The sequence below is a fragment of the Ochotona princeps genome, chromosome 1, assembly GCF_030435755.1.
Source record: "Ochotona princeps isolate mOchPri1 chromosome 1, mOchPri1.hap1, whole genome shotgun sequence".
Classification (NCBI taxonomy): Eukaryota; Metazoa; Chordata; class Mammalia; order Lagomorpha; family Ochotonidae; genus Ochotona; species Ochotona princeps.
The window spans coordinates 38,258,470-38,282,056 of NC_080832.1; the positions used below are offsets into that span (position 1 = coordinate 38,258,470).

At 43.2% G+C, this 23,587-nt stretch overlaps 1 protein-coding gene across 3 annotated transcripts in view; it reads right to left on the reverse strand.

Annotated features, from left to right (window-relative positions):
• The window catches only part of TPD52L1 (TPD52 like 1), a 103,131-nt gene that overhangs the window by 53,916 nt on the left and 25,628 nt on the right, over positions 1–23,587 (reverse strand). The window lies entirely within an intron of this gene.

The window sequence follows — 23,587 nt, forward strand, 5'->3', positions numbered from 1 at the left end:
AAAGATCTCAGGCAGGCTTAAGCTTGTCAAGCCCTCTAGTCTTTACCCAAATTCAGGCCTCTGGGAAGGACTTTAGCATGATGCCACAAGCCATTCACCCACACAACACAGGTCCATGCCTCTGGCCAATGCAGCCAAGCTCTGAGGTCTGACTCTTTGGAAAGCATTGACCAAATCTATTAAGTCTTCCCTTGACTTTCAACAAACTGATTCAGAAACATGCATCTTTCTCTCATTTTTTTGGTTCAGTGTTTAGTATTTCCAGTGATTGTTACTGTCAAATTTCAGGAAGAAATCCCCTTTCCATCTGAAATCTAGGTGAGAAAATAAATACCAAAGCAGATCGAAATATGTTTCTGAATTATGAAACATTCATCAGGAATTGAAAGTATGAAAGAATGAGAAAGTTCAAATCATAGTCAAGAACATATAGCGGCCAAATAGATTAGGAAGATATTTGACCTCATAGCCAATAAATAAAATGCAAATGAAAAATCAAAAAGATACTGCACTTTCCATCTAAGTAATTAGCAAAATGCAAAAGTTAGATAATAGCCTATGTTGGCAAGACTGTGCAAAAGTGGATCCTCCAACACATCCTTGGCTTTGGCACTGTGAGTGGGAGAGTCTTTGACTCCGCAGTTCCACCCTTGAGAGTCACTGGTATTGGAAAACAGGCGGGAACCTAAAAAGGCAGGTGTAAAACATCTACTGTAGCACTGCTGGCAGGAGTGGAAAACTACAAAACCCAGATGCCCACCGATAGAGCAACAGTACCGGGGGAACCCACAGTGCATACTAGTTTTCAGACATTAAAAGTTATTTAAAAATAAAAAAAAGTAGGGACAGGTGTTTGGTGGAGTAGTTAAGCCACTCCTCAGGAGTCTCATACCCTACTCAGATGGCCAGGGTTCAAGTGTCAGCTCTGTTCTCCATTCTAGCTTCTTGCTAATGCTGACCTGGGAGGCAGCAGGTAATGGCTCAAATACTTGGGTCCCTGCCACACAGGTGGGAGACTCAGAATGACTTCCTGGCTCCTGGTTTTAGCTTTACCCAACCATTACTCTTTTAGGCATTTAGGGAGTGAAAAAACAAAGGGAAAGTATGTCTAGTTCTTTCAAATAAATAAAATTAACTAATAAAAAACATTTTAAAAGAACAGTGAAAGGTTATCTGCATTCAAAAATATTTTTAAAGTTAAAGTAATAGAATTGGGAAGAAATAATGAAGTAGAGTAGCACATATTGACCAGGAGGAATTTTTCACTGCATACGGTTGAACTAAAAAAAAGTTGGTGAGTCATGATTGCACATGATCTACTTGGAGGAGGAAGAAAAACACCTCTCCTATGTAAACAGGGGTGCCCATGCATTTGTATAAACACAGAGGAAGGTGACAAGGATGTGTCCAAGTGGTTGATCGTGGCTACTGCAGCATGTGACACTAGACAGAGATAGAGATGATTAGCTTGGTTCCCCATTCTTCCTTAATACTAGACTATGACATTAGCACATGACTTTTTTTTTAATCTCTTGAGCCTATATATTTAATTAAAAATTTTGATATAAAAAGACACAGAACGGAAGAATACAGAAGCTGAAAGTCTTAGGGGTAGAGCAAGGTACTCTGTTTTAGTCAATTGAGATAAATCTTTCTTATTTTTGAAATAGGACTACAGGTTCAGCAGGCTCAAGGTGCCAAATATTGTCTCACAATTTTTTTTTTGCCTCTTACTTTTCTTTTTCTTTTTACTTTATTTATTGATTGATTGATATTCTTACTTAGTACCTTAGGGTGCAAAGGGTCAAAGGCTACAGGAAAGTGGGTAATACCATTGTTTCCACACTAATATCATCATTTTTCCCCCTCCTATCTGGGGTCAGGAGAGAAATAAAGGGAGAAGCCCCACCCAGCCTCCCACCCAGCCTCCCACCCATCCCAGATCCCCGATGTGAGGCATGCTCCAAGGGTCATGCTCAAGCAGTTTTGATAGTTCAACAGGTCTGAATTGCTGCCAATCTCACCATTCCAAGCACAATGAGATCTATTCAGAATCCACTGGCTGACATAGTCCCTTCATGGTTGGGGTTCTGAGATCAGCAGTTTAGTTGGGGGTATCTCCAAAGAAACTTCGTCTGAGATGATCCCAGACTTGATTCTTGTGTGTGCTTGCCAGTACAGGGTCTGGCACAGTCCATCGCCCCAATCAGTTTATGCACATGCTGGTCATTTCAATTGCTGGGTCAGTTCTGTTTGCAGCCCTGTCTTGCATGTGAACCAATGGGTGTTGCAGTCCAGCCCGATCCTGCCCACTTCATACTCGGCCCTCACGCAAACCACTGGGAGCTACAGCCTAGTTGGGGCGACTTCCCATAACCCTCACCAGGCCTGCCCCCTACCCTGGTTCTCATGCTTGCCAGTATGTACCGCAGACTTGTTCAGTCTGTCCCATGTCCCATTTAGCTCTCGTACATGTCAGTGGGCATTGAAACCTAGTTCAACCCAATCAACCCTACTATCCAGCCCACACACATACTGGCAGATGCCTTTCTGTCTAACCACCCCTGCCTCTGTCCTGGTTTTTGTGCTCTCCAGTGGGAGTGGTAACCCAAGAGGGTGGTGCCCACTATTTCCCTACTAGGCCACTCCCACATCATGGACTCTCTAGGTGGTTCTGCAGTTTAACTTGACAGATTTATCCCCCAGTGCCAGCCTCTGCCATCTGATGCTGTGGCAAAGCCCAATCCACCCTTACCCACTCTACTTTTTGCTTGCACCAGTTGGAACAAACAGTCAGTCCAACCTGGCTTTTCCCTGATCTAGCTCACATGAGGCCCACAGGTGGTGTAGCACAAAGCCAGGAGCCTCTCCATACCAGCTCTTCCCAGCCTCTCTGCACGCAGCCTATTCTCCAGCCACATCAGCTGGTACTTTCGGTACTTCCTCTGCTGTATTCTGACAAGTCATGCCCTTTACCATGGTCTTCATGGGGCAAATTAGCTTCTTGACAATGCCCAGGCCACATGGTTCCTACACAGTGAGGCTTTCCTTAGAAACAACTGCTTCCTCCTGAGGTATCCTTCCTCACTGGTTCCACTATGGCACTTGAACTGAGTCCCTGTTAGTCCCTACTTAGAAACACTTCCAGAGTTGACAGTCTTCACCAGTCTGGACGCTAGCTCCTAAGCACAGCCTTGGCCTATACTCAGTGTTGAAAAGTTTTAATGAATAAAGGAATACATGTTTAAGTAAAAATGAAGTACAATGTTGTATCCTATGAAAGCATGAAGTACTGGAAATTTCAGACAAAGATCACCACGGAAGAACATGAAACATGACTATTTGATGAGTTCTCCCTGAGCAAAAATGTCACAAAGCTTGTAGAAGCCATCCTACAAGCTGCAGTTCAGGTCCCAGCGCCGTGGCCTAGCGGCTAAAGTCCTCGCATTGAACGCGCCAGGATCCCATATGGTTGCCAGTTCTAATCCCGGCAGCTCTACTTCCCATCCAGCTCCCTGTTTGTGGCCTGGGAAAGCAGTCAAGGACAGCCCAAAACCTTGGGACCCTGCACCCGCATGGGAGACCTGGAGGAGTTTCCTGGCTCCTGGCCAGGATCATCGAATGGAAGATCTTCCTCTGTCTCTCCTCCTCTCTGTATATCTTTGTAATAAAATCTTTAAAAAACAAAAAATAAAACCAAAAAAAGCTGCACTTCAAAAGTCAAAATCAGGGTCCAGCACAGTAACCTAGTGGAAAAAGTCCTCGCCTTGCATGCGCCAGGATCCCATAAGGGCTCCAGTTTGTATCCCAGATACAACCAACTCCCTAAATGTGGCCTGGGACCCTAAATATGCGTGGGAGACAGGGAAGAAGCTCCTGGCTCCTGGCTTCAGATCGGCTCAGCTCCAGTCATTGGGGCCACTTGGGGAGTGAATCAGAGGATGTAAGATCTTGCTCTCTGTTCCTCCTTCTCTCTGAATAGCTGTCATTTAAATAAAACAAATAAATGAAAGGTTAAAAAAATCAAAATCAAAGTTTTGTTTTCCCTCCTTTGCTTCATTCTTCTCTCCCTTTCTTTGCTTTCTTCCTCCCTTCCTTCCTTCCTTCCTCCTTCCCTCCCAACTCTACTTTCTTCCTTTCTTCTTTCTCCTTTCTCTCTCTCTCTGTTTCTTTCTTTATTCATACTCAATTCAGAAATGTTTTTATGTGTAATTTTTTATGATTTTAAAGTAGAAAGAATATGAGTTTTTTCCAGTATCACAATCTTTTGGTGATGACATTAAGACATGATTAAAGATTTTGTGCGTTTTGGGCCCGGCGGCATGGCCTAGCGGCTAAAGTTCTCGCCTTGAAAGCCCGGGGATCCCATATGGGCGCCGGTTCTAATCCCGGCAGCTCCACTTCCCATCCAGCTCCCTGCTTGTGGCCTGGGGAGTGAATCATCGGAGGGAAGATCTTCCTCTCTGTCTCTCCTCCTCTGTATATCTGGCTGTAATAAAATGAATAAATCTTTAAAAAAAAAAGATTTTGTGCGTTTTCTAGTTCTTTTCTGTGCATAGAAAATACACATGGCAACCAATCCTCTAAGAAGACATGACCAAAAATAATGGATAAACGTGGAAACATAGTGAGTCAAGCTTTGAAAAGTGCCCCATGATGCCAATTCCCTTTATGCCCATGCCATCTTAAAATTATCATCAACATCCTATTCCCAATACTTGGTGTATAAGTGCTTACTTATACCAAATTTTACTTGTATTTTCTGGCAAACTACACTTACTATTTTTCCTTTAGATTTTAATTTGATTTGAAGTAAAATTTTGATACATAGAATTTTAGTGTATGAATTTCCTTTTCCTTACATGCCAGTCAGATATCAACAATTACTTAGCAAATTAGTCAAACCCAGCGAAACACATTTTAGGCTACATTACTCGTAAAAATTAAAGCCAACAGAATCTAGCCTTTGCTCCTTCAGTCTACAGTTTGAATTGTCTATTTAAATTAAGAGAGGAAAGCCTTTTACTTTGTTTTTAGAATTCAAGACACCTTTTCAGTTTTAAAGTGTTAGCTATCTCTTATCAAATTCAGATTTAGTTACACAGCAGTGTCTAGATTGCACAGGCTTGTGTTTTCTTAAAATGCCAGAGGCCTCTTTAAGTGCAAAACTTGTTAGTGTGGTAACGTATTTTTATTACTAAAGATGAAGGAAAATCAGCAAACCCCATGTGTTTGTGTTAGCATTATTTATTCCAAATTTCTCAATCTCAGTAATACTGACATTTTGACTGTAAAATCAAAATTGTGTAGAACTTATCCTGTGCATTCTAGAATGCTTAGCATTATACTTGGCCAGCAGTGCCTTCTTCTCAGTTCTAACAGCCAAAAAAGTCTCCAGACACTGCTTCATGTCCCCTGTGGGGCCAAACTGAGCTCAGCTAAGAACCCCAGAGGAAATCTTGCAGGGCCAGAGAGACAGACTGAATGTCTACAATTACAGCTGCTGGCAGCTGACACTGGGCTACTAACATATCAAGTTCAGGGCCAAGGTTCAATGCGCATTATTTCACATGGGTTGGTATCACTATTCTTACTATCATGAATGAGAAAATTGACGTTTGCAAGGAGGAAGTGACGGATCTGGGTTCTCATGCTTTTTTTCTATCCACGTAACCAACTGATCTCAGGGTGTCCTGAGCTCTTCCAGCTTTTAACATTGGCCACATATTGATAGTCATGTAAACAGATTTGCTCTAGCCCATGCATCCACTCGAGCATATATAAAGACAGAATTAGGTAATGACTCGGTCCACTTACTCAGTGAATGATGACACAAACTAGGGAGAGGAAATTTGTAATTTGTCTATCTCCAATAAAACGCTAAAATCATTTATCAACCATTCCATCACAAGTTTCAAACACTACGCAAGACACCTGCAAAACAAGCACAGGAGACTCAAATTGCTTAAAAGGGTTAAAGCCCTGTAAGGGCCTCCCATCACCGTATGGCCTCTTGGACAGCCTCCACAGGAATCAGGATGTCCTGGAAGCCACCGTGGACCTCAGTCTCTGAAGGCGATCAGATCTCAGGTTTTTTCTCATGGAGAGCAAGGAGTTTAAGATCACACTGTGAGGTGGCAAAGAGCCTTGTTCTTGGCATAGAGTCCAGGATACAGTTCTATCCTGACAGGCCTTTGTGTCGACCTTCTCAGATCCTGGCTTCTCCTTCCCTGAGCACAAGGGATCACTCAGAGGTTTCAGGGCCAGCTGGTCCCTGGCCTGCCCCAGGCTGACCTAGAACTGCAACGTTTGCCCAGCCGCTCCCGGTGACCCTCAGCAAGGAGCAGCTGGGACCTCCCAAAAGAGGGAGGGTTCCTTTCTCTAAAGATTCTTGTGACCACACTGTTTCAGCTAAGTAACAGACATGCAAATGCTTTTGTTTTTTAGGCTCTGAAAATTAGATGGTGAAATTGTTCACCTCTGAGGGGTTTCTGTTTCTTTTTCTTCTAATCCCGCCAATCAGTGGAATCAGTCATTTATCACCTCCACACATCACTTGCTTAGCTCCTGCCACTCACTGTTCACCTGAATTCTTAATACTAACATCTAAGGGAAAGAAACTAACCAAGTGGTTACAATCTTTTGAGCGTGTATCTTGGTTAAGAGTAGTCATTTAAAATGCATTCATTCTTATTTTCAAAGTGTGATCTACTCTTCAGAGAATATTAAATTATGCTATTCAGTAAAAGCAAGTTTATAGAGCTCATCAGTACTTATACTCTACCTTTGCTAGAAATTAGGTTTTACTTTTTTTTTTTTTTTTTTTTTTTTTAAAGATTTATTCATTTTATTACAGCCAGATATACAGAGAGGAGGAGAGACAGAGAGGAAGATCTTCCGTCCGATGATTCACTCCCCAAGTGAGCCGCAACGGGCCGATGCGTGCCGATCCGATGCCGGGAACCTGGAACCTCTTCCGGGTCTCCCACGTGGGTGCAGTGTCCCAATGCATTGGGCCGTCCTCGACTGCTTTCCCAGGCCACAAGCAGGGAGCTGGATGGGAAGTGGAGCTGCCGGGATTAGAACCGGCGCCCATATAGGTTTTACTTTTAAACAGTCCTTTCAACTGTTCTGCCTCTGAAAGTTCTGACCTTTGCACTTCTCCAAGTAGTCTTGGGCTTGGGCCTGGCAAGCAGGAAGAAGGCAGTATCTCTTAATTTGCAGTGTATTTCCCTAATAGTCTCCCTGGTAGAAAAAAAAATGACCCAAAATAGAAATGCAAATGAGCTGCAGAAAAATAAGGAATGTTGCATTCTTTGCACTATTGAGTCAGTGAGCTCACGTCACACCTGTCCAGGTCTGAATGAGCTTACAAAGACTGTGCCTTTCAGAGCTATTCTGTTATAGAGTATGAAAAGAAGAGACCTGGTGAAATGAAACAATGAGTTAAAAGGCTCAAAGGCCTTGGCGATAACACATGGCAACAGGCTTTATTCCAAGAGGGAGCTGTACACCCTGGGGACTTGATCGCAGGAGAAGGACTGTCAGCTGTTTCTCAGCTGGCAACAAGAGAGGACTGCAATTTCAGCAAGCATGTGTGGGAGTCTAAGGAAATAACCCCAAGGCTCTCCATGGTATGGAAACAGGCGGTAGCATTTTTTTCTGGAGATAGCAGCCGAAGCTCCAAGACAGGATTATTCTAACTTCGAAGCACAGGCCAGGTCAGAGGGCTTGACAAAGGATTTTATATTTTTTCCTTTCCTGACTTTTTTCTTGCCTTTCTCTTCAGTGATTTAGGATGATGGGTACACCTGTGAACAAAGGAGGCCAAGTCTGAAAGCCGAGTCTGCCACTAACTGGTTACATGATTCTGAGCACAATTCTGAGTCTCACTCGTGGGCTGCATCTAAAAACGGACGCCAAACAGGAAATGTGAAGGGGAAAAGGAAGTTCTGTTATCATGGAACTTGTATGATTTTAAGAAAATCTGATGCACACAGAATATGTTATGGATAAAATAAATATCTTTTTTCAACTGTAAATGTCATGCGGTTTCTATAAGCTAGGAGAAAACATAATTCAATAGTCATTTAATATGCAGCACATTTCTTAAAACTTGGTAGTGCTCCATCCTGCAATGACACAGAAGCCCACATGATAATTACTGACATTTCTTTTACTGTAGGGCACATGACAAGGCTTGACTTTGAAACAATGAGGAAACCTTTACACTAATTAAGACTTGGGCATTACTCCAGATATTTATGACTAATGTAAGTCCATGTTTGATCTTGTTTTCTCTGCCACAGTCACAAGGATTAAGGATGCGGAGTGAAGATTTAAACCAAAATGCATTCTAAAAACAATGACAAATTGTGGAAACTAAAACGCTTGTCATTATTTGTTTTCCTGGATCTTCGATGATTCACACATTCAAAAATAAATTTAAGAGCATCATTCCAGGCCTCCAGAATTGGAATGTTTGAGGTCAACCTTGTGCATCTGGGCGGGGGAGGGGGCGGAGGGGTGTGTGCCAAGCCCCGCTGGTGTTACTGATGGATAATCAATGCTGCAAACCACCAATTTCAAATGATACCATGATATATGGGGCACCACTATGAGTCTAGCACTGTTCCAGATAAAGGACACGCGAGGATTACCACAGCAGACAGGGCTTCTGCCTTTCTGAAGCTTCCGAGTGAGCGAGCGAGGCATGTGAAGAGTGGATAAGCCTTGACTCAGCTGGCTGTTGACGGTGCCCTGAGGGCACTGTCCAGAGGAGTTGAAGGCAGGGCTGCTGCTTCCACCTAAGATTCAAGAATGGGTCAGAAGAGGATGCCTCATAAAACGGCAAAAGGAAAGGAGTTTCTAGGGAGAGCTAAGAGCTAGTTCAAACATCCTAGAACATGCTCAGAATATCAAAGGATCAAAAGTGCAAAGTGTTGACTATAGCAACTATAGACAACAATACTGGTTTGTCTCCTGGGTATCAGTGAATTCCACTCAAGTGGTTTTTTCATAGGTCTAAAGTTCACTTCATGTTAAGCTGCTTAAGAAGTACTCTTTCCAGGACCAGCGCTGTGGCATAATAAATGAAGCTTCTACTGGAGGGGCCTGAATCCGGGATGGGCACAGGTTCTAGTTAAGGTTGCTCTATTTCTAGCCCAGCTCCCTGCTAACGGCCTGGGAAAGCAGCAGAGGAAGGTTCAAGTCTTTGCGCCCATGAATCCATGTGGGAGACCCAGAAGAAGCTGCTTAGTCCTGACTTCAGCTCAGCTCAGCCCAGCTCTGGCCACTTGGAGAGTGGACCAGCTGATGGCTCTGTTTCTCCTTCTCTCTGTAAATCTGACTTTCAAATAAAAATAAACAAATTTTTTAAGAAATTATCATTTTCATAAAAGAAGGAAAATGCATAAAAAGTGCTTTTTTATCCTCAAAGATCTATGAGATCTCAGTGTTTACTCAGTGAACTATAAACAACAACAAAAATATCAAACAGCAGATGTCACGGCACATCATTAGCACAATGAAATTTTTCATTCCAATAGCTGATCCTGAAGGTCTTCACAGAGGTAATGTTGGCAGAGTTTGATTTTGCAAAATAAGAGGATTTCGACAGAAATGGAAAGGACCTCATACAGAGAGGCAAGGTATCAGAACCAAACATCTCAGATATGCTGAAAGAATGAGGAGTTGCTTGATTAACTGGGATTAAAGCTCCAGGGAAGGATGGAAACAAAATACTAATAAAAAACATTTGGTCTGGGAACTAGAGGGCCTAATTCCTCCACGTGGAGTCTAAAGGCAACGGGGAAGCACAGATTTTTGAGCTGGAGAAGGACAGATTGAATGGCATGCTTATGAAAGAAAACATGAGTGCTATGGGGTACTCCACAGGTAAACTCGGGGACTACTGATTTTTTAAGGAGCCCTTCTACCTTTAAACAAAAAGCTCAGAAAAGATGAGAAGGTAAGTTAGTGTTTCCAGATCTTTCCCTACTACAAAACTAAAAGGAAAGCAAATCTGACACTTTTATGAAAATGGGGCCAGAGATCATTGGGAACCAGGACTTACCCCATATTTCCAGCTGCTGCCTGCAGGGTGAACTTTGGTCACCTCAGCCCTTTGACAGAAGGCATTAGGAATGAGCAGGAAGACTGGACATGCACCTTCTACCCAGTGCTCAAACGATAGATACATCAAGAGGTTATGATGGATGAGCCCTCAGCACAGTGGTTAAGACTCGGGTTAGGATACCCTTGTCTCCATTTGGAGCACTGGAGTTCAACACCCAGGCCCAAGCTCTTTTATCCCAGCTTCCAGCCAAGGGACATCCTGGGTGGCGGTGGTTGTTGTCCAAGGAGGTGAGGCCCCTCCAGCCATGTGGGGGATCTCTACTGAGTTCCCAGATTTAGCCTGGCCCACCTCTGGATGTTGTATTTTGGAGCAAACAGATGGGAGCTGCCTTTCTCCCTGACCCCTAGTCCTTATTTCTGCCTAGCAAATTAAAAAAAAAAAATAAACAAACAAGTGTTAAGTATCATTCATATATAGAAAAAAGAGGTTTTGTTCCATTGTGTTCATACAGTCTTTATCTTCTGTCAGCCACAGTTGCTCATCCTTCTCAGTATTCAACAAGTCATGGAATCACTCACCTTTCTTACCTTCTTTAGATTACTGGTTCAGAGTTGTACGAACCCAAGTCTCCCAAACTGCAATCACTAAAATAAAGTCCTTTTTCACTTTTGCAGCTTCTGAGTCTGGGTTCATGGATTGCTGCCAACTACCATTTCTAATTGATTAAAAACCAGAAGTTGCCAAGGGAACCAAACAAAAATCTCACAATTAATATTAATCCCATAATGAGGTTCAAAAACTTCCACTTAAAAAGGCAGACCTGGTCCAACCCATAAATGGTATGTGACCTTTTTTTCGTTTTTCAGGAGACTTTATCAATAAATTCTCTATCTAAATCAAGAGGCTTTAACAGACCCAATCTGCAAATGGAACACTCAGTATTTCCCTCACGAAAAACAAAAGCCCATAAGGCTATGAACTCTTCGAAAGCCTGGACAAAGTCTTCATCCCTAACACAGACCCAGTTCACCCGGTGAGGCACCTAGCCGCTTCTCAATAAAACATTGTGTCATGAATATATGCAATGGCACCCTTGCTGATGCTCACGGGGAAGTGCACAGACATCCAGAGTGCGGTTTAAATATTTTAAAAACATACATCTTTAGATATGTATATATTCTCTGTGTACAAGAGGTTTTCAGAAATTTCATGGAAGATGAGTATTTTTAAAAAATCTTTGCATCGACTTCAAAATGTGTTTGATTTCTCTTAATTGTATCTTTCCATGAACTTTTGCAGTATCCTTACGTATGTGTTCTATGTGTGTGTGTGTGTGTGTGTGCGCGCACACATGCGTAGGGCCTCTTGAAAGTATGCCACCACGGAGAGGGCACTTGCTCTAGGGAGCCGCAGAAACTGGCTTAGGGATTTTTAAGTCTTCTTTTAGCTCACAGGGTCTCAGCTATTTTTCTAGGACAACACAGGTGTCACAGAAGCAGCTACTCAGTTACCTGCACAGAAGAGAAAAGACATTGACCCTCTCCCGGAAGACAAATCCGAATGGCAAGGGAGAGAAGGCAAAGGGGACATACACACCAGCAGTGGGCAAGAAAACTCTGTGGTCCTTCTGCTGTGCCCCACAGGGAAAGGGTTCTCAGCTGCGAACCCCAAAGTTCCTTTTAAATTCTACTGGCAATCACAGTCTGATTCAAGATGTCACGTTGTGGAGTCCCAAGAGCCTGAATCTAGTCCCAGCAACATAATTATTACCTGACTGATCCATGCTATCTCATTTGGTTCCTCTAAGCTTCACCCTTCCTCATCTATAAAATGGAGAAATAACAGTAAAAGCTATCAGAAATAGTTGTTGGAGGAATGAATGTAATACTAACACATGTGGATAATGAACAGATGTTAGTAATGATTTAATATAAGCAGAACTTTTATTGCATTATCGACACCCTCATAATTTAATGAAGTATTTGTGAAGAGGACAAGGATGTTAATAAAACCTTCAAAGAAATCAGGTGGGACATTTGGGACAGATCCAGATGTCACTGGCCACATGGGTCTGGCTTTGTTAGAAAAGTGTATGTATTAATCTGGCATGGACCAGATCAGACACAAGGCCACATGACTGAGAGCAGACATAGAGCTCCACCAGAACAAAAGGCGAAGTGTGCAGTTGATGCTCAGCTCATGGCCCAACTTTGTGTCTAAAGAATAACCATCGAACTCTTGATCTCTTATGTTCCCTATGTAGCCTTGCCAGCCGACTTTGAGTCCACTTTTCTGAGGTAATGAAATCCCTTGGAGGTATGTTGGTATTCAAGGAACAGAGAAAGGGAGAAGAAAAAAAAAACAGATTTCTGAAACCCAGTGGCCACATCTGTTGATTTCTTCCTTTGTTCAGGGCATTATCTCTCCTCAGACATGGGAAGACAAGTAAGTTTGGTCTTCTGCTCTGGAATGTCTGCCTCTGAATTGACTACAGGGGAGAAATACAAACCCAAAGGGACTCACGCTGAGCCTCGCAGGTGTCCTCCTCCACCAGGGTGGCTTCCTCTTCATTGTTTCAGCCCAAAGAAGAGTATCCACATGATCTGAATGTTATGACTTCTCCCTTTCCTCTTGGAATGAATGAAAAGGAATTAAGTCCATACATTCATGGGACCTGGAAAAGGGCATTGGCCTCCCTCATCTTAACACAGAAAGAGGAGCGCTGTCTGTGCTCATTGCCAACACATCAAAGTGAACAACGGGTGTGCTCCAAGTGTCAGGGGACAATTTGTTCTGCCAAATCATCTGGTAGGAAATGAGGTTAAGAAGATTATTGACCATAAAGAAAATGAAATTGAGCAAAAGAGCAACAACAAAAGTCCCCACAGAAACAAAATGAACAATACCATTTAAGAGAAAAGGGTTCATTATAGTTTGGAAGACAACTGAAGTCATTTTAAGGAGATAGGCATTTGGCCTGGGAGTTAAAAAGACAGTAAGGAGGTCCACATCCCACACTAGATTCAATCCCTAGCTCTAGCTCCCGACCCCACCTTCCTACTGATGCATACCTGGAGAGGTAGCAGTGATGGCTCAAGAAATTATGTTCCTGCCACCCACATGGAAGACATGGATTAAACGCCTAGCCCCTGGCTTTGGCCAATCCTGTCCTAGCTCTTGCAGACATTTGGAGATTGAACCATGGATGGCAACACTCTCTTGTGTACACACAGTCTCAAAGAAGTAAACAAAAATTTTTAAAAACTGCCATTAAGTTTCCATATCACGTAATACATATGATATGATACAGTCCCATAGTCAATATGCAGAGTGGAGACCACAGGAATGGATGATTCTGAATTGTTTCAAAAGGCCTCAAGTATGCTGATACAATATTGAGAGCACTCAGTGTCTTTGGTTGGCTTCCTGACATCAGTTTGGTTTTGCACTGACTCCCACATGCTGCCTACATTGGTGCTATTTTCAGAGAGAAAAACCTGGAACCTGCATAGAAAATGAAGTACCATAGACAACAGCTGGCTTTTCTTAAAGCCATTCGCAAGCTTGGTGACTTACATCTCAACAGTCCTCCAAACCAATTGCTGCCTGAAAAAGGCACAGCTGCTTAAAGTGGGCCCAATTATGAAGAGTAGAATTCACAGAAACCATTTCCAACTTGGCATTTTAAAGTTATCTTCAGCAAATACCTTAGAAGCACGAGACTCTCTTTATACTGTTCTATCCTAACATCCAAGACACATCAACGTTGGTAGAAAATTCTAGCCAAACAAGGAAAATCAAAGAGAGACATTTGGGATACATATTAATTTGACTCCACATCTTAATATATTATTCTTATCAGTATTGTCTTTTTCAACCATGACATTATTATCGCTAGTAAGTTTATATTACACCCTTCTCTGTGAGGTGGATGTTAAAGAGTCCTGAAATGGCTCAATTTACTTCAGTTACTTACGTGGTCAGGAAATAAAATCAAGTTCCTGCAATATCAGATTTGGAGCGACTTCAGAGTAAAAATAATGCGTTTAGTGAAAGGATATTCATGGAAACGTACCAAGCACAAGAGCTGCCAGAACTCACTTCTGCTTTTTCCCTTGTGATGGACTGTCTTTTGACAACAATCACTAAATCAAAGACACTGATGTTAATCACTAAGACAAACAAAGTAAGATCAAAAAAGAAAGTTAACAAGAGGATATAGCAGCCTTTCCTTCCTTGTGAATATCTAAAAATACTCCCTAAACACTGCTTACACTAGGCATACTAAAGATGCTATACATAGGCAGAGTCCGTCTTCCATTGGCTTTGTGAAAGCCTTTGCTCTCAAATCCAGCAACACATCTCATTTTCCTTTACCATCAAAATGTGAGCCAGGTTTTCAAACGCTTGAGATTTGAATGCCTGCATACAAGTCCCTTCTATGTTTATGATCGATACAAATCCTGTATTTAGAACAGTGTTCAAATGATCTCTACCAGCTCAAAGAATTAACAAGTTGCCCAACTGGGGTATTTATAAAGGAAAATACACAATAGCTGATCAGTACAGCTTAGACATTTTTTTTTCCAGTTTGAGCATATTGCTCTAAAGAGTAAGTGGAAAATGTAATTCAAGAAAACTTAGGGTGGAGGTGAAATCAACTGAGATAGCTTCTATTTATACCCAGAGGAGCTTTTTCATGGTTATCCCAACTGTTACAGGAAAATTGTGGCCTGTGTCATCAACCACAGCAGCAACAATTACTTGCCTCAAAATCAAACTAATTCTCCAAAAGCATTGCAACTCCTTTGCCTAGAGTACTACTGCTCCTAAGGAATCTGCCCTCACAGTATTTCCCAGGCAGGGTGGCCTTATAGCTGTATACAAAATACAGCAAAACAAAACACAGCCAGTGTTTGCTTTTGACCTCACTGTGTAGCTGTCTTGCAGCCCAGATGGGTTCTAAAATGCCATGTATTCAATTTGGACAGTAATCCTTCAAAGCAGTGTTCTTTTAGCCTACAGGTCACTACTCCATTACATGAGTCACTAAGTCAGTTCAGTGGAGAATGAGCAATGCTTTTATAGACGAAATAAAATGCAATGAAGTAGAATGGAGTGGAGCAGAAATCATTAGGAGTGCATTACTATATGGAAGAAGTAATTCATGAAATTTTGTTCCGCATATACTCCTTGTTTTATACATAGACACACACAAGTAAGCATGCACACACTAACTCAGCACAGTGTGATGGGAAATGGACTTGCAACTCTGCATCTAAATTTTCACCTGCTAACTATATAATTACCCAGGGAAAGATGGGGTCACCGGGGTGGTGAGACACTCTCAGCTGTGGGAGGAAGAGTCAACATTTATTACAAGAAGAGAGCCACTGAAGGATATAAATGTATCTTTCCACTTGGCTTAACAAGCCAATAATGCTTAATAGGAATAGCAACGCAAAACTTCCATCTGAGTCATTGGTGTCTTCGAATACGACAGCTTATTCTGAAACCTAACAAACTGTGAGAACTATAGCAGAATGTACAATATGCTTCCATAACTATGAAATACTCTTGTTAACAGGTGCTGCCATAAAACCAGGTTTCATCTCAATAGAGATTGCCAAAAAAAGATCTCAATTAACTATTTTTAAAAGTAAATAAATTCCATGCCTGGCACGATAGCGTAATGATTAAAGGTCCTCACCTTGAACGCGCCGGGATCCCATGTGGGCGCCGGTTCTAATCCCGGGAACTCCACTTCCCATCCAGCTCCCTGCTTGTGGCCTGGGAAAGCAGTCGCGGACAGCCCAAAGCCTTGGGACCCTGCACCCGCGTGGGAGACCCAGAAGAAGTTCCTGGCTCCTGGCTTCAGATCGGTGCAGCACCGGCCTTTGCTTTGGGAGCGAATCATCGGACAGAAGATCTTCCTCTCTGTCTCTCCTCCTCTCTGTACATCTGCCTTTCCAATAAAATAAATAAATGTTAAAAAAAAAAGTAAATAAGTTCCCCTACTTCTGTCCCTATATTCCAGCTAAATATTTTGTTCCTCAACATCATTGAAAACAAGCAACAAATAAAAGCTCACTTTAATTTTAAGAGGGCACTTGAACACATTCCCCTACCCCTGAAGTGATATTTAAAGTATCAGTGATATTAAGTGATATATAAAGTGATATTAAAAGGTGCAGCTGACAGCTTCTGAATTTAATATAACATAAAATTTTTGTACTTTGGGAGGGCAAGCTTACATATATTCATAAATATATACATCCATATATTTATACGATACATAACCATACATACAATTTTTGCCACTATTTGACAAAGATGGTATCATATTTTGTATACCCTCCCCATCTCGCTAAGAAGGTATGTTAAAAACTTAATACCTTGCTGCCTGCCGGGGGGCCTTGGGATGGCCTCGCCCCAAGCCTGGGAACACACAGTAGCTACCACGTACACGTGGGGAGCTGCTCCCAGATTTGCCGGAACCTCGATGGCTACCCCTTTTCTGGGTGAGTCCCGGGGGTCTGTGTAGCGGGTCTGGGCCTCCCCTACTGCTCGCCATGTGGCTTGAGCTGGGGGGAGGAGCCAGGAAGGGTGGGACTGGGGCCCAAGGACTTGAACTTCCGGCAGGCAGCTACCTTGCTGCCTGCCGGGGGGCCTTGGGATGGCCTCGCCTCAAGCCTGGGAACACACAGTAGCTACCACGTACACGTGGGGAGCTGCTCCAGGGCGGCCAGCGCGCCATTTGGCACCAGGCTCCGCCTGCTGGCCGCCCGGCCAGAGAGTTTTTGACTTTTGGTTCATTGACCTGCTGCCTGGGAGGCTCCCTCCTGAACCCATAGTGCTTGGGGCATGAAGCACTGTGCTTGCTAGTAACCTGATCTCTGAACACCTCAAAGTCTCTTTGGGGATCCCTTCAATCAAAATGGAGGAAACAGAATGCTGGCAATGAGGGAATCCCAAATGAACTTGAGGCTTGCAGCTAATGCTCCTCAGAACAACCACGGGCAGGTGTGTGATTTACGGCTAGGAACAGGCCCAATCTGGGAGGTAAGGGGACACCACAACTGGGATGAGGCTCCCACCAAGGAGCTGGATGTGCTGGAATGGGGGCTGCTTTCTATCTAGGAAACAGTTGTAGTCACCCTAGGCACTAGTGTGGGCTGGGATTGGATGCACCAGGCCGGTTCAGATCCCAACACCATCTGGTGTTATGGAGAACCAGGGTAGATGTGGGACTGACTAGGCTGGGTCTCACTCCTCTTCTGAGCCATGTGTGAGCTGTATGTGGGTATGGACGAGCCATGGCTGGGCTGAAACATCCAACATCAAGAACCAGAATGGGGTGAAAGCCAGCCAGGAAAAACCACTGTTCCTGCTAGGACAGGAGGTGAACTGAGTAGGGTTGGCTCAAGAACCCCCTGGCAAGTGCAAAATCTGGCATTGGGAGGGGTTCTGATGGAGGAGCCTGGGCAACTCCTCTGGCAGGACACAGTCCCTGCAGGTTAGCGCAAGAAGCATGATAGGAAACAGCCCAGAATAGGCCATGGAAAGTTTCCCACTGGCATACATTCGGCATGGGTCAGGAGCAGACCAGGCTGAATCAGTTCATGTCAACCACTGGCAAATCCGATCGCCAGAACAGAGTGTGGGATGGGCCGGGTTTGGATGCGACACAACCAGTACACATTATGGAATGCCAGGGCGTGGCTGCCTGTACTGGATGTGAATGCAGCACCCATCTAGCACACGTGAGATCCAGGAAGGAAGGGGCAGAGCTGGCAGGGGGATTAAGGGGCTGGTCCCCTTACCAGTCAGCTACTCCCACTGGAGAGTTTTGGCTGGGATAGAGACAGACCCGACCAAGCAAGGCTATAACACCTGTGCGCTGCATGTGGACTAGATCAGGGCTGCAGCATCAGCTGGCAGAAGCTGGCACTGGGGACTAATTCTGTGGAGTCAAATCTCAGGACCACCTAAAGAGTGCATAAACCGGGACAGAGAGACCTGGGAGGGAAAAGTGGGTTCCCCCTTCTTGGGTCACTATTCCCGTGGGAGGGCATGAAAACTAGGACGGGGGCTGGGATGACTAGATAGAGAGGCACTCAACAACATCTGTGAGGGCTGGATGGTTGAGTTGGTTAGATAGAACTAAGCTTTAATACCCATTGACAAGTACCAGAGCCAAATGGGATGGGGGACAGACTGGTCTTCTGCTATACATACTGGCAAACCAGGGTAGGGGGCGGGCTTGGTGGGGGTTATTGTGGGTCGCCCCAACTAGGCTGCAGCTCCCACTGGTTGATGTAAGGGCCGAACCAGACTGGACTGCAACACCCATTGGTTCCAGTGCAACTCGGGACTGAAAACAGAACCAACCCAGCAATTGCAACCACCAGCTGATCGGGGTGATGGACTGTGCTGGGCCCTGTGCTTGCTAGAACATATAAGAATCTAGTCTGGGAATACCTCAAAGTGTCTTTGGAGATCTCCCCAATCGAACTGCCGGACTCAGAACTCTAACCAAGAAAAGACAGAAGACAGAACGGGACAATCATTCATCTCAGCTATATGTTGGCAGCAAATTATGGGGCAAATGGAGACTTTATGATGGACCATATCAATTGGTGGACGACCTCATCGAGCGAAACTGGCAGCGATTCATAACTGCAGAACTATTAACACCACTCGAGCACATATCTCAGAGCATGCCCCACATCCGGGACTTAGGGTGGGCGGGAAACCGGGTGGGGCTTCTCCCTCAATATCCCCCTTTACCTCAGATACGTGATGGAAACAATATGGACATAATAGCATTACCCACTTTCCTATCCCCCTAAACCTTTTTTTTTCCTTCTTTTTCCTTTAACTGTAATTAACTATGTAAAGATTGTCAACAACAATACAATAAAAAGAAAAAAAAATTCAAAAAAAAAAAAAAAAACTTAATAGAAGGGCATGATGTGATAGCTTAGCGGCTAAAGTCCTTGCCTTGCAAATGCCAGGATCACATATGGGTGCCGGTTGTAATCCTGGTGGCCCCACTTCCCATCCAGCTCCCTGCTTGTGGCCTGGGAAAGCAGTCAAGGACGGCCCAAAGCCTAGGGGCCCTACACCCACATGGGAGACCTGGAAGCTTCTGGCTCCTGACTTCAGATCAGCTCAACTCATGCTTTTGCGGCCACTTTGAGAATGAATCAGCAGATGAAAGATCTTCCTCTCTGTATCTCTGACTTTCTAATAAAAAAAACTTTTTTAACTTAATAGAAAAATGTAATCAAAAGGTAAGCTCATTTATATGTAATAACAAATTACACACAAACTGAAGATTTTTCACATTAATATCAACGTATTAACTACTCTATGTGATAGAATTTTTCTCCCATTTATTTCCACTACATTTGAATTATTTTGCCATGAAATGTTTAGACGTTTTGCATAGAACAGCTTGTTGTTATTTTCATTTGCACCTTCGTTGAAATATTCTCTTCAATTATTATATTATGTATACACATTTTAATACTTTTACTATTATGTTTTTATTTTCCATTTTTTAAAGATTTATTTTTATTACAATGTCAGATATACAGAGAGGAGGAAAGACAGAGAAGATCTTCCATTCAATGGTTCACTCCACAAGCTGCCGCAACAACCAGAGCTGAGGCAGTCTGAAGGCAAGAGCCCGGAGCCCCCTCAGGGTACCCACATGGGTGCAGGGTCCCAAAGCTTTGGATTGTCCCCAAATGCTTTCCCAGGCCACAAGCAGGGAGCTGGATGGGAAGCAGGGCCACTGGGATTAAAACAGGCACACATATGGGATCCCAGCAAGTGCAAGACAAGGACTATTAGCTGCTAGGCTATCACGCTGGACCTTTTATTTTCCATTTTATCTGAAAGTAAGAGAGATAGAGAGAGAGAGAGAGATGAACAGAGAGAAATCTTCGATCCACTGGTTTACTCCCCATATGCCTGTTACAGCCAAGGCTGGCCCAGACCATAGCCAGGAACTAGGAACTCATTCCGGGACTCTTACATGGTTGGCAGAAATCCAAGTCCTGGAGCTGTCTGCTGCCTCAGGGTGTGCCCAATCAGGGAGCAGGATCGGAAATGGGATAGACAGGACTCAACCCAGGCACCCTGCCAGGAGATGCACACTACACCACATACTCATCCTGTGTATCTTTTATTTTTTATCCTGTTTTATTTTGATCATTAAATTTTACTCCCTACAAAATTGATTTTGTCATGTATATAACAAATGCCAACCAGCATTTTTCTGATAATTAATATCAAATAAATTGTATTTCCCAATAAATTGCACATATTAAATTTAGAAATCTCTAAAATCCGTTCTGGATTCTTTACTCCATTGCATTTTTTCACTGTGTCAAATAGCATGCTGTTTTGATGAAAGTAACTTGAAGATATATACTAATAACTCAGAAGACAATCCCCCTTCATGGTAGTTATCCTAATGCTTTGTCTATTCACACACTCTATTCTGTGTATTTGTAGAGCACTTTATCCAATTCTAACATATTGGAACTTTAAGTAGGACTACATTAAGTTTGGTTATTAACTCATGTAATGACGTTTTAAGCTCTCCTTGGGTCAGTTTGGTAGTTTACAAGTAATTACATTTTTCTCTAGTTGAGGAGTTAGCAAACTTCAGTCAGCAAGCCAAAGCTCATCTATCTTTGTAAATAAGGTTTTGTTGGATCACAGTACTGCCTGTTTGGGCTCATAAGTGCTATGTTTCTTCTTTTAATTGAAAAGATGTCGCAGAGACATTGTAACCATGTGGATCATAAGGCTTTTACTATTTGGGCCTTTATACAAAAAGGTTTAAAATTAAGCTTCCAGGGCCTGGTGCGATAGTGTAGTGGTTAAAGTTCTTGCCTTGCACGCCGGAATCCCATACGAGCGCTGGTTCTAATACTGGCAACCCTGCTTCCCATCCAGCTCCCTGCTTGTGGCCTGGGAAAGCAGTCAAGGATGGCCCAAAGCCTTGGGACCCTGCACCTACGTGGGAGACCCAGAAGAGCTCCTGGCTCCTGGCTTTGAATTGGCTCAGCTCCAGGCGTTGCGGTCATTTGGGGAGTGAACCACTGGACGGAAGATCTTCCTCTCTGTCTCTCCTCCTCTCTGTATATCTGCCTTTCAATAAAAATAAATAAATCTTCAAAAAAAAATTAAGCTTCCAAAAAGTTATACCTGCTGTTCTCTAACCTCTAAGATTTCTTCAATATCTTATTTATGCTTCTTTTTTAATTTCTTTTTTTGGAAATAGGTTCCCAAGGTGTTTATATTGCTACAAAAATTAAAATTTGGATGTACTTAACCTATTTATTTATATTGCTGTTTTCTGTTCCATTAATATCTGCCTTGATCTTATTTAATTTCTTCTTCTTTGAGCATATAGTGGTCTTATTCCCTCATTTCTTAAGTATTAACTTTTATTACTTGGAGTTTCTCTGTCTCATAGATTTTGACATAGTCTCCTTTTCATTGTTTTCTAGACTGTTCTGAATATGCTTCATAGCTTCCAAGGGGCTAAAATTTATTGGTTATATTTTAAATATTGATTTTCTAGCTTCATAGACTATTGATGAAATAATGAGGTCTGCAAAAGCACTTTTGAATTTTTAAGTTATTAGCAGGGCCAAACACCTGATTCTTCTAAATGTTTCATGGCACTGAGCTAAAAACAGAATGTGAAATTGTATGTAAGTCCTATAATGTTTACCTATTAAGTTAATTTGGTAATATGACCAAAGCCCCTCTGTTTTTACCTAATGTCTACCATTTACTAATTAAAACACACTGTTACAAGGCTGAATTACTGAGCAACACTCCCTGTAATTAGGATAGGTTTTGGTTATCATTGTGATTATGATACTACATGAGCATACAGGTTTGATTTCACAAACGCCACCACTTCTTACCATTTCATCCTTTTCTGCTCCCATTTTGGTGTTGTTTGCTCTTTGTCTTGTGTGGTTTTGTCCCTCCAATTCCTAGCATTAAAAATTATTGCTTATTGTATATTTCTTGTCAGCAAGTCATTCCCATGTTCTTGTTTTTACCCCAAACGTTCACTACATAGGAATGCATAGCCTTTTTCAATTCAATGTACTATAGATGAGCCTGATTTTTAAAAGATTTTTTTCTCATTTTGTACTTACAGCTCAGTCCTCTTGGTTGTTCTCCCTCTTTTCTCCTTACAGTTTCGTTGCTGTGGTCAACTTTCAGTTCATTTCCTTTCTTGCATTACTAGTTTTTGAAGTTCCACCATTTTTTTTTCAGTGCCTTTAAGTTACTGCTTTCTTTTCTTTTCTTTTCTTTTCTTTTCTTTTCTTTTCTTTTCTTTTCTTTTCTTTTCTTTTTGGATTGGTTACATTGCAATATGTGACACAGTTTAATAGGCACTGGGATTCCCCTCCACCCCTCCCCAACCCCCCAGCCCCCCTCCCATGGTGGATTCCTCCACCCTGTTGCGTTACCACAGTTCAAATTCAGCTGAGATTATTTCATTGGAAGCATCTACCAGGCATAAAGTCCAGCATCATATTGTCCAGATAAGTTCATCAGTTCCTTGGGGAGACCATCTCTGGTCTGAAGGTAGAGCTGGTAGAGTGTTTTTGACATTTCAAAGGATCCGAATTGCCGCCACTCTCACCACTCCAAGCACAATGCAGTCTCTGGAGAATCCACTGATTGACATAGTCCATCATAGAGTCTCCATTTGCCCAGCACTTACATTGCCAACACATAGCTGAGGTGGTTGATCGACCTACTCGGTCCTCCGTCAACTGATGGTTAGCGTTCTGAGTCCAAAAGCTCCACTATGGAAATCCCCATAGAGCCTTTCTCTGAGATGTTCTCAGACCAAACTCCTGTATGTACCGGCAAGAACTGGGCCCGTCACAGTCCATCGCCCCGATCAGCTGGCGGTTGCAGTTGCTGGGCTGGTTCTGTCTTCAGCCCCGCCTTCCACTGGAACCAATGGGTATCCGCAGTCCAGACTGGCTCTACCCAGCACATACTCGGCCCTCACCCAAGCCAGTGGGGGCTGCCGTCCAGTTGGAGCCACCCACAATAACCCCACCAGACCCGCCCCCTGCCCTGGTTTGCCAATATGTGTGTCCAGTCTATCCCACATCCGCTTCTGTTCTCATACATGTCAATGGGCATGAGAACCATGTCCAATCTAACCAGCTCAACTATCCAGCCCTCACGGATGTTGTTGGGTGTCTCTCTGTCTAGCCACCCCAACCCCTGCCCTAGTTTTCGTGCCCTTCCATGGGCGGTGGTAACCCAAGAGAGAGGAGCCCACTGTTTCCCTCCCAGGCCACTCCCCCTCCCAGATTATGTACTCTCCGGGTGGTTCTGTGGTTTAACTTGACAGAACTAGCCCCCAGTGCCAGCTTCTGCCAGCTGATGCTGCAGCTAAGCCCAAACAACCCTCACCCACTCTAATTGTAGAGTGCACCAGTA